Raw genomic sequence first — 7953 nt, 5'->3', positions numbered from 1 at the left:
TCACTGAGAGCAAACATTTGGAGCATCGTAAAACAAAAATATCCCACAAAGACCCAGGACTGTTGAGCAGTTAGAATCCAATATCAGAAAAGAATGGGACAACATTCCTCTCCCAAAACTCCAGCAGCTGGTCTCCTCACTTCCCAGATCTTTACAGACTGTTGTTAAAAGAAGGGGGATGTAAACATGGCCTTGTCCCTACTTTTTCAGATGCGATGCTGCCATCAAATTCAAAATGACGGAAGCTCCCTAACAGCAAAATTTACATCGATGGATGCGATATATACACATATGAGATGCCATAGCTAACGACCATCATACCTGACCATAATAGTCTTCTGTAGATTGTAGCATGTGCGCACAAATGTAGAATACATCTCCAAATAAAGATTGAACCCTTTATCTGGCTTCTATAACATAAACCCACATGCCACTGAGTCCATACAGATTTTATAGAACACAGCCAAAAGCCGCCCTGATTCATTTCATCTCCCCTTCTGACCTAAAAATAGCTCTAAATGGGATTGAAGCGTAAACTCTCTGTATTGAACAGCAGCTGTGATGAGGATGGGGTTTGTTGTTTTATAAGCAACCAAGTTAGATGCAGGAAAGCATGTCCATCCCCTAACGGCAGCATGGAGTAAAATGACATATGGATGTATGTTTGCCTTGGGCTTCTGTACATCACTGACATTTCACTAGTTTTTTTTTTTTCCAGGCTCCCATCCACAACAACGTCTAGGTCCTGATTAACCAGTTGAGAAACAATGATCTAATACATTGTAAGTCTGTGTTGTTTACCTTGTAACAGATGCAGTGGCGGACTCAGGAGGTATCAAGGACAGGGGCAAAAATAAGAAATGGGCACCTGCTGTAAACACTGGCCATTTTCAAATTTGCCTACAATACTAGCAGTGCATACAGACTTGCCCAAAATGTAGTAATGCAGTATTCAGTATGTGAACAAATGCGAAAGTTGCAGTATGCCAAAAACACCAGGGCGACGTACTGATTTGGGAAAATTTCACAGTATGCATAGGACCAGTCTGTTTTGCCTACTGTTACCCACAATGCAAAGCGCCGGGTCAGAGTTCGTAATGGCAGAGAGCGGCGAAACTTTCACCGGAGCGGCTGACGTTACAAAAAGTGCCATTACCTTTTACCTTCACCTTTTTAACATGTACTATAGCAAAATAAGTTGCAATAAGGTCACTGTTGTTTTTGTTTTGCCGTTACGGCTCATAACGGCCGGAAAGGTGCTGTCAAGTGTGTCCTTTCACTGCACTATCCATGCAAAGCTAAAAACAACTGCTGTAAAGATCTCGAAAAACCAAATAAAAGCGCTTTCCTTTTTTTTTTCCGTATGTAAATGGATGGAAAACACTGGAGCGTCGTTTAATATTGGCCAGGGTATGACATTCTTCTGTATACCAGAAACCAGCTAAACCAGGCCAAGCAAACTACACAATAAAATCCGACTGGCAGTCATACTGCTGTTGAACGCAGTGCGCGATACATACTGCATACTGCATTTGGCAGGGGTATGCGGCAGGCCAATTCGAAAACGGCCATCGTCATACATTTACAGAGAAAAAGTAGACATCCTGGTAAAAATCCAATACCTATACCTCTGAAATAAAACAGGCAAGGAATTATGAACTATTTAACTATTTATCTAACATGATACATGAGTGAGGATGTCAGTGAAATTAATCTTATACAAGAAACTTGTGGCCTATTTACCTAGGATTAGTATTACTTAGAGACCTCTGGTATTTTGTAATAAGCACAAAGGATGTCTCAGTTTTAAATCTTGTGCAAATTGTCCATGTCTGTAGTTTGCAGAGTAAAAATTCCAGGAAAAATTAGCTACCATATTTTGGTGTACACTGAGGTCCACAGGTAATACTAATCCCATGCGAATTGTGCTTGTGCCAGGGTAGGGTTAGTCTGCTTCTTTCATTAACCTCTGCGTGAACTGGGATGTCACTCTCAGTGGGTAGCAGCAAAAGATCAGAAAGCCTGTCTTCCTCAGATCTGTTCCTGAGCTGGTCTTGACTGGACAGAGCAGGGATGGAAAGACCGTTTATCATGCTTTGTCCAAAGAGGGCACCCGAGAGCAGTAGTTTACTCCTGGTCAGGAATTAGGACCCACCACCACCTCCTTACGAGAAATCACAACCAATTTTTAAAGACCATTTCCAACCACTTGAATTTATTCAATGAAAAGTGTTGCAGTCTGGACTCCAAATGAAACAAATCATCAACATGTTAAAAGGTGTTTAAAAAATCCCCATTACAGAAGAGCATGCATGCATTCATCTTATTTTACCACATTTCCCTGAGACAGCATAGAAATTTGTTTTTTTCTTGAGGAACTTCCCCTTGGAAAAAACAGCCTTGTTATTTAATGAAAAGGAGATAAATAGGTAGAAATACTGAGATAAATACAGACATGTACTCATGATGATGGGAAAATCTAAAAAAAAAAATGCATGTATGAATATACTCTATATCCACTTAGGGCTTCGTACATAGACTTTTTGCCAGATGTTTTATTGGTATTCATACGCAACCCACTGGAAAAAGCTTTGAGACCCACTTTTGGGTCCAGACCACCAGTTGAGAAACACTGCCTTAGAGGACACTTGGTCAAGTTTTGTCTATTGATAGGCACTCCGCCACAGTTTCTCTCCTGGCAGTGCACCCTGGAGAATGCTTCATTATGTTCTGTCTAAGAGGGCACCCTGAAGGGAAACTTTCTTCAAATATTGGGACACCAGCCAGGGAGAAATTCATCAAACCAGCGGTCATATGTTTTGGACACTCGGGTGAAGAGAGGAGCAGAGCTGTCTACTGATCACCACCTGATGGTGAGTTGGATCAGGTGGCAGGGGAGGCTGCCAGACAGGCCTGGTAAACCCAAAGTAGTAGTGAGGACAAACTGGGAACGCCTGGCAGAACCCTCTGTCCACAAGGTCATCAACTCCAGTTTCCGGAAGACCTTCTTTCACATCTTGGAGGGGGTTGGATTAGGATGCCTCTGGAGGCCTCCCTGTGGAGGTCTTTAAGGCACTTCCAACAAGAAGACCCTGAGGTAGACCCAGGACTCACTGGAGATAAATATATCTGATCTTGCCTGACATTGTCTCGAGATCCGACAAGGAAAAGCAAGAAAAAATGTAACTTGGGAAGGAGATTTCTCGGCTGAATTGTTTGACCTGCTGCAAACCTCATCTCAGCCTGATGTCAACAGAAGAAAATGAATAGACTGATGGACAGACAGACAAACGGACAACTGACAGCTGAGAGACAGACTGATGGATGGATGGATGGATGGACGGACAGACTGATCTGTTAGTGAATGTATCTGAATGATGCCACTTCACCATGGATTCAGCAGACAACAGAATACTTAGAAACAGTGAGATAACACCAGCAAGACTTCTAGTGCTCTGCCTGGTTGATAGAGAAAGAGAGAGAGAGAGAGCTAGCATGTCATGTATGTGTCATAGGAGTGATCTGGTGTGTGCAAGCTCTCCATCTCTGTGTGTAAAATCAGGGCTAATACCACATCTGGTTATCTCACAGTTCCTCCTAATGCAGCAGCATATAATCCTGGAAATGTGTGCATTATTTGAGGTTTTGAGTTGAACTTGGCCTCCTAGACAGTCTAAAAGCTAGGATGGTTTTACCCAGAGGGCACAAGATGGCTTCCAAAAAAACAAAGAAACAATTTAAATGATTTTAAATGGTATGTTTTACTTGTTAATTTGAAAATATATACAGTTGAAACCAGAAGTTTACATACACTATATAAAAAGGCACATGAACTTTTTTTTCTCACCGTCTAACCTTAAATCAGATTAAACTTTTCCTGTTTTTGGTCAATTAGGATTACCAAAATTATTTATATTCGCTAAATGCCAGAATAATGAGAAAAGGATTTTTTTTAGACAATTTTTATTACGTTCTTTAAAGTCAGAAGTTTACATACACTAAGATTACTATGCCTTTAAACAGTTTGGGAAAGCCCAGATGATGATGTCATGTCTTTGGAAGTCTCTGATAGGTTTATTGACAACATTTGAGTTAATTAGAGGCACACCTGTGGATGTATTTTAAGGCACACCTGAAACACACTGCTTCTTTGTGTAACATCATGGGAAAATCAAAAGAAATCAGCCAAGATATCAGGAAGAGAATTGTGGACTTGCACAAGTCTGGTTCATCCTTGGGTGCAATTTCCAGATGCCTGAAGGTGCCACGTTCATCTGTTCAAACAATTACACGCAGGTATAAACACCATGGGAATGTCCAGCCATCATACCGCTCAGGAAGGAGACGGGTTCTGTGTCCCAGAGATGAACTTGCTTTGGTCCGAAAGGTGCATCTCAACCCAAGAACAAAAGCAAAAGACCTTGTGAAGATGCTGGCTGAAGCTGGTGAGAGTGTGTCATTATCAACAGTCAAACGAGTCCTGTACCGACATGGGCTGAAAGGCCACTCTCCCAGGAAGAAGCCATTACTCCAAAAGAAACATAAAAAAGCCAGATTACAGTTTGCAAATGCACACAGGGACAAAGACCTTAATTTTTGGAGACATGTTCTGTGGTCTGACGAAACTAAAATTGAACTTTTCGGCCATAATGACCATCGTTACATTTGGAGAAAAAAGGGGGAAGCTTGCAAGCCTGAGAACACCATCCCAACTGTGAAACATGGGGGTGGCAGCATCATGTTGTGGGGTCGTTTTGCTGCAGGAGGGACTGGTGCACTTCACAAAATAGATGGCATCATGAGGAAAGAACATTATGTGGAAATACTGAAGCAACATCTCAAGACATCAGCCAGGAAGTTAAAGCTTGGGCGCAAATGGGTTTTCCAAATGGACAATGACCCTAAGCATACTGCCAAACTGGTTACAAAGTGGCTTAAGGATAACAAAGTCAATGTTTTGGAGTGGCCACCACAAAACCCTGATCTCAATTCCATTGAAAATTTCTGGGCAGAGCTGAAAAGGCATGTGCGAGCAAGGCGGCCTACAAACATGGCTCAGTTACACCAGTTCTGCCAGGAGGAATGGGCCAAAATTCCTGCAAACTATTGTGAGAAGCTTGTGGAAGCATATCCAAAACGTTTGACCCAAGTCATACAGTTTAAAGGCAATGCTACCAAATACTAATGAAATGTATGTAAACTTCTGACTCTCAAGAAAATAATAAAAAATTGTCTAAAAAATGATCTCTCTCATTATTCTGGCATTTAGCAAATAGAAATAATTTTGGTAATCCTAATTGACCAAAAACAGGAAAAGTTTAATCTGATTTAATGTTAGACGGTGAGAAAAAAAAGTTTATGTGCCTTTTTCTGTAGTGTATGTAAACTTCTGGTTTCAACTGTACATGTGATGAGTAAATTGTAGAATAAGCCAAAGTTGTAAAATGAGATTTTTGCTTAAATAAAAGTAATTTGGAAAAAATCTCTGATGATGATGACAGTAAAAATGTTAGAGGCAGCTCTTCTTTAAAGACGCTCACAGACATCACCTGTGTGTCTTTGAATTTGCTTTGTTCACGCAGTGCTACAGCCTAAACGGAGATTAAATATATTCTGCTTCCAGCCTTTAAAAGGGATTATTACATAAAAGACTAGATGTTTTTTAGCAGTTTGTCCTTTCCTGTTATTATGCCAGTGTTATGAAATTCATTACAATACATACACATTGATCCCTTCCAGAGACAGTGAGGGTTCTCACCCTCCGGCTTTTTTATTTCAGGGGTCGCGGACTGAAAAGTTTGGGAACAGAACTGAAAATAATGTACTTCCAGTAACTCCAGAGGTGCAAAACTTTATAATTCATCAGTTCCCTGGAAAGCTGGGAGGTCAACTGATAGCCTGAGCCATGAGTCCTGAGATTTGCAAATCCAGTGGCTGACCTGACAACCCTCCAGACTGCTCATCAACACAGAGCTATCGAAAGCTGCAAAGGGAGAAGAGAGCACTCCTCAAAAGCTACATAGATAAGTAAAAACACAACTGTTTCATTGCCTAAGGACCCTGCATCTATTTAAATGACTTGGAAAAACAGAGAGTGCCGAGTATGGCTAAGATTGATGGTAATGTCAACACAGAGTCTACATAGAAAGCTAACAACTTGTCCTTCAACTAGTTATTGTGGATAATTTTGCTGTTGGATATATGAAAGTCTTTATCAGCAAGACCATGAATGCCATATATTCATCACTAAGGCTAACAAGCCTTTGACTGAACTTCCTGACATGTAAAGGACTCTGTAAAGAAGTTTTCAGGAAAAACCTCCATCATCATTTTAAGACTTAAGAAACTTCACATGATCCAAAAAACAGGAAAACAGTAGTACTTCCCTGAGGATCAGAATCACAAGACTATGTCATGGAAATCTCTTGAACTCTTGTAGGGTCTTATTGACAGTACTAATAATTCCCCAGCAGATGTCAGTGTTGCTATATAGATAGCATATTCAGATTAGGAAAACAATACTGTACCTTTCAGGTGATTTATTCTTATTTCTGGTTTTCTTTTTTAACATGCCTAAAACTGCAAAACAACACAGGGCACCTTCAAAATCAGACAGTACCCTGGGGGGTTAGAACTGAACTTGACTATAAACCCCATAACAGACTACCAGACTTGTCCAAGCACTCTGGAATTCACTCGTGCACCTGTCAGTAGTTTACCTCAAAGATAATGCAGTCACACACTAATGCTGGAAAATACCATACTGTTAGGTGCACTGGACTGAGATTAGGGATGCACTGCACCAATACCAAGTCTAAGAACTCATACTCAAAACATCCAATCAATTTATAGTATGATAATATCCTCCCATCATTTCAGGATGTGGGTGAGGTTGGAGCCAAGTCTGCACTTTGGTGATATTTTTATATACAGATGCATAAAAAAAATAGAATATCATGGAAAAGTTCATCTTTTCCTGTGATTTAAATCAAAAAAGAGAAACTTCCATATACTCTCGATTCATTATTACAAAGTGAAATATTTCATTTTTTTTATGTTTAGAATCAAAGCTAAAGGAAAATTTTCAAAAAGCCATTATCTTAAGATATTAAAATAAAGCAAAACACCAGTCCAATAAAGGATTCTGGAAAATTACACTCATTTATGCACTCACTTATTGGTTGGAGTTCCTTTTGCACAAATTACTACATCTATGCAACTTGGCATGGAGCCGATCAGTCAGGACCCTGTCTGCCCTTTAATGTCAAAATAAGATGTTTATATAAATACATTTCTAAACCATGATTAGAAACATAATTTATCAGGGCCAACCTAAAAGAAGACAAAAGAAAGAGAATCTGCTGATTTTTGTGCAAAAATATTTTAGGGGAAAAACCCCTAATTTTTAGAGATCATAATGTATTTATATATAATGTATAGGAAATCAAATTTTCCAAGTTTAAAAGGCCTAAATGTTGACACTCTAAACTAAAAAATGTCAGGTTTTAAAACCTAAAATTTACAACAATGTAAAGTTAAAAAAGCTGAAAACAGTGGTGAGATATTCGACTTTATAGTCTCAAAAATTCAACATTTTGGTTCAAGTAAATTTACAACTTTTGAAGTGAGAAGGTATGTTTTTTCTTGTAATTAACCACAAATTTGACTTAAGAACTTTTTTTCTTCAATTTTAACGGATCCTTTTTATTATACGTCATGATAATGGAGTTTATACATAGAAATTTTGTCAAGAATAGATGTATGTAGGCCTATTATGTTGGGATTTTTTCAATGACAACAACTAAAGTTGATGTTTAATTTTTCAAGTGGGTCTTGGTGGGGTTGTCGCTTTTCTTAGATATGAGTGGGGGGCCCTAAGGAAAAAAGGTTGGGAAGCACTGTTCTAGACTACAGTCAAGTCAGAAGTCTTCCTTACAGTTGTGGTTGTGTGCA

Source organism: Cheilinus undulatus, linkage group 3 (assembly GCF_018320785.1).
Source record: "Cheilinus undulatus linkage group 3, ASM1832078v1, whole genome shotgun sequence".
NCBI classification, from domain to species: domain Eukaryota; kingdom Metazoa; phylum Chordata; class Actinopteri; order Labriformes; family Labridae; genus Cheilinus; species Cheilinus undulatus.
The sequence above is the reverse complement of the archived record's forward strand: the minus strand, read 5'-3'. Positions refer to the sequence as shown.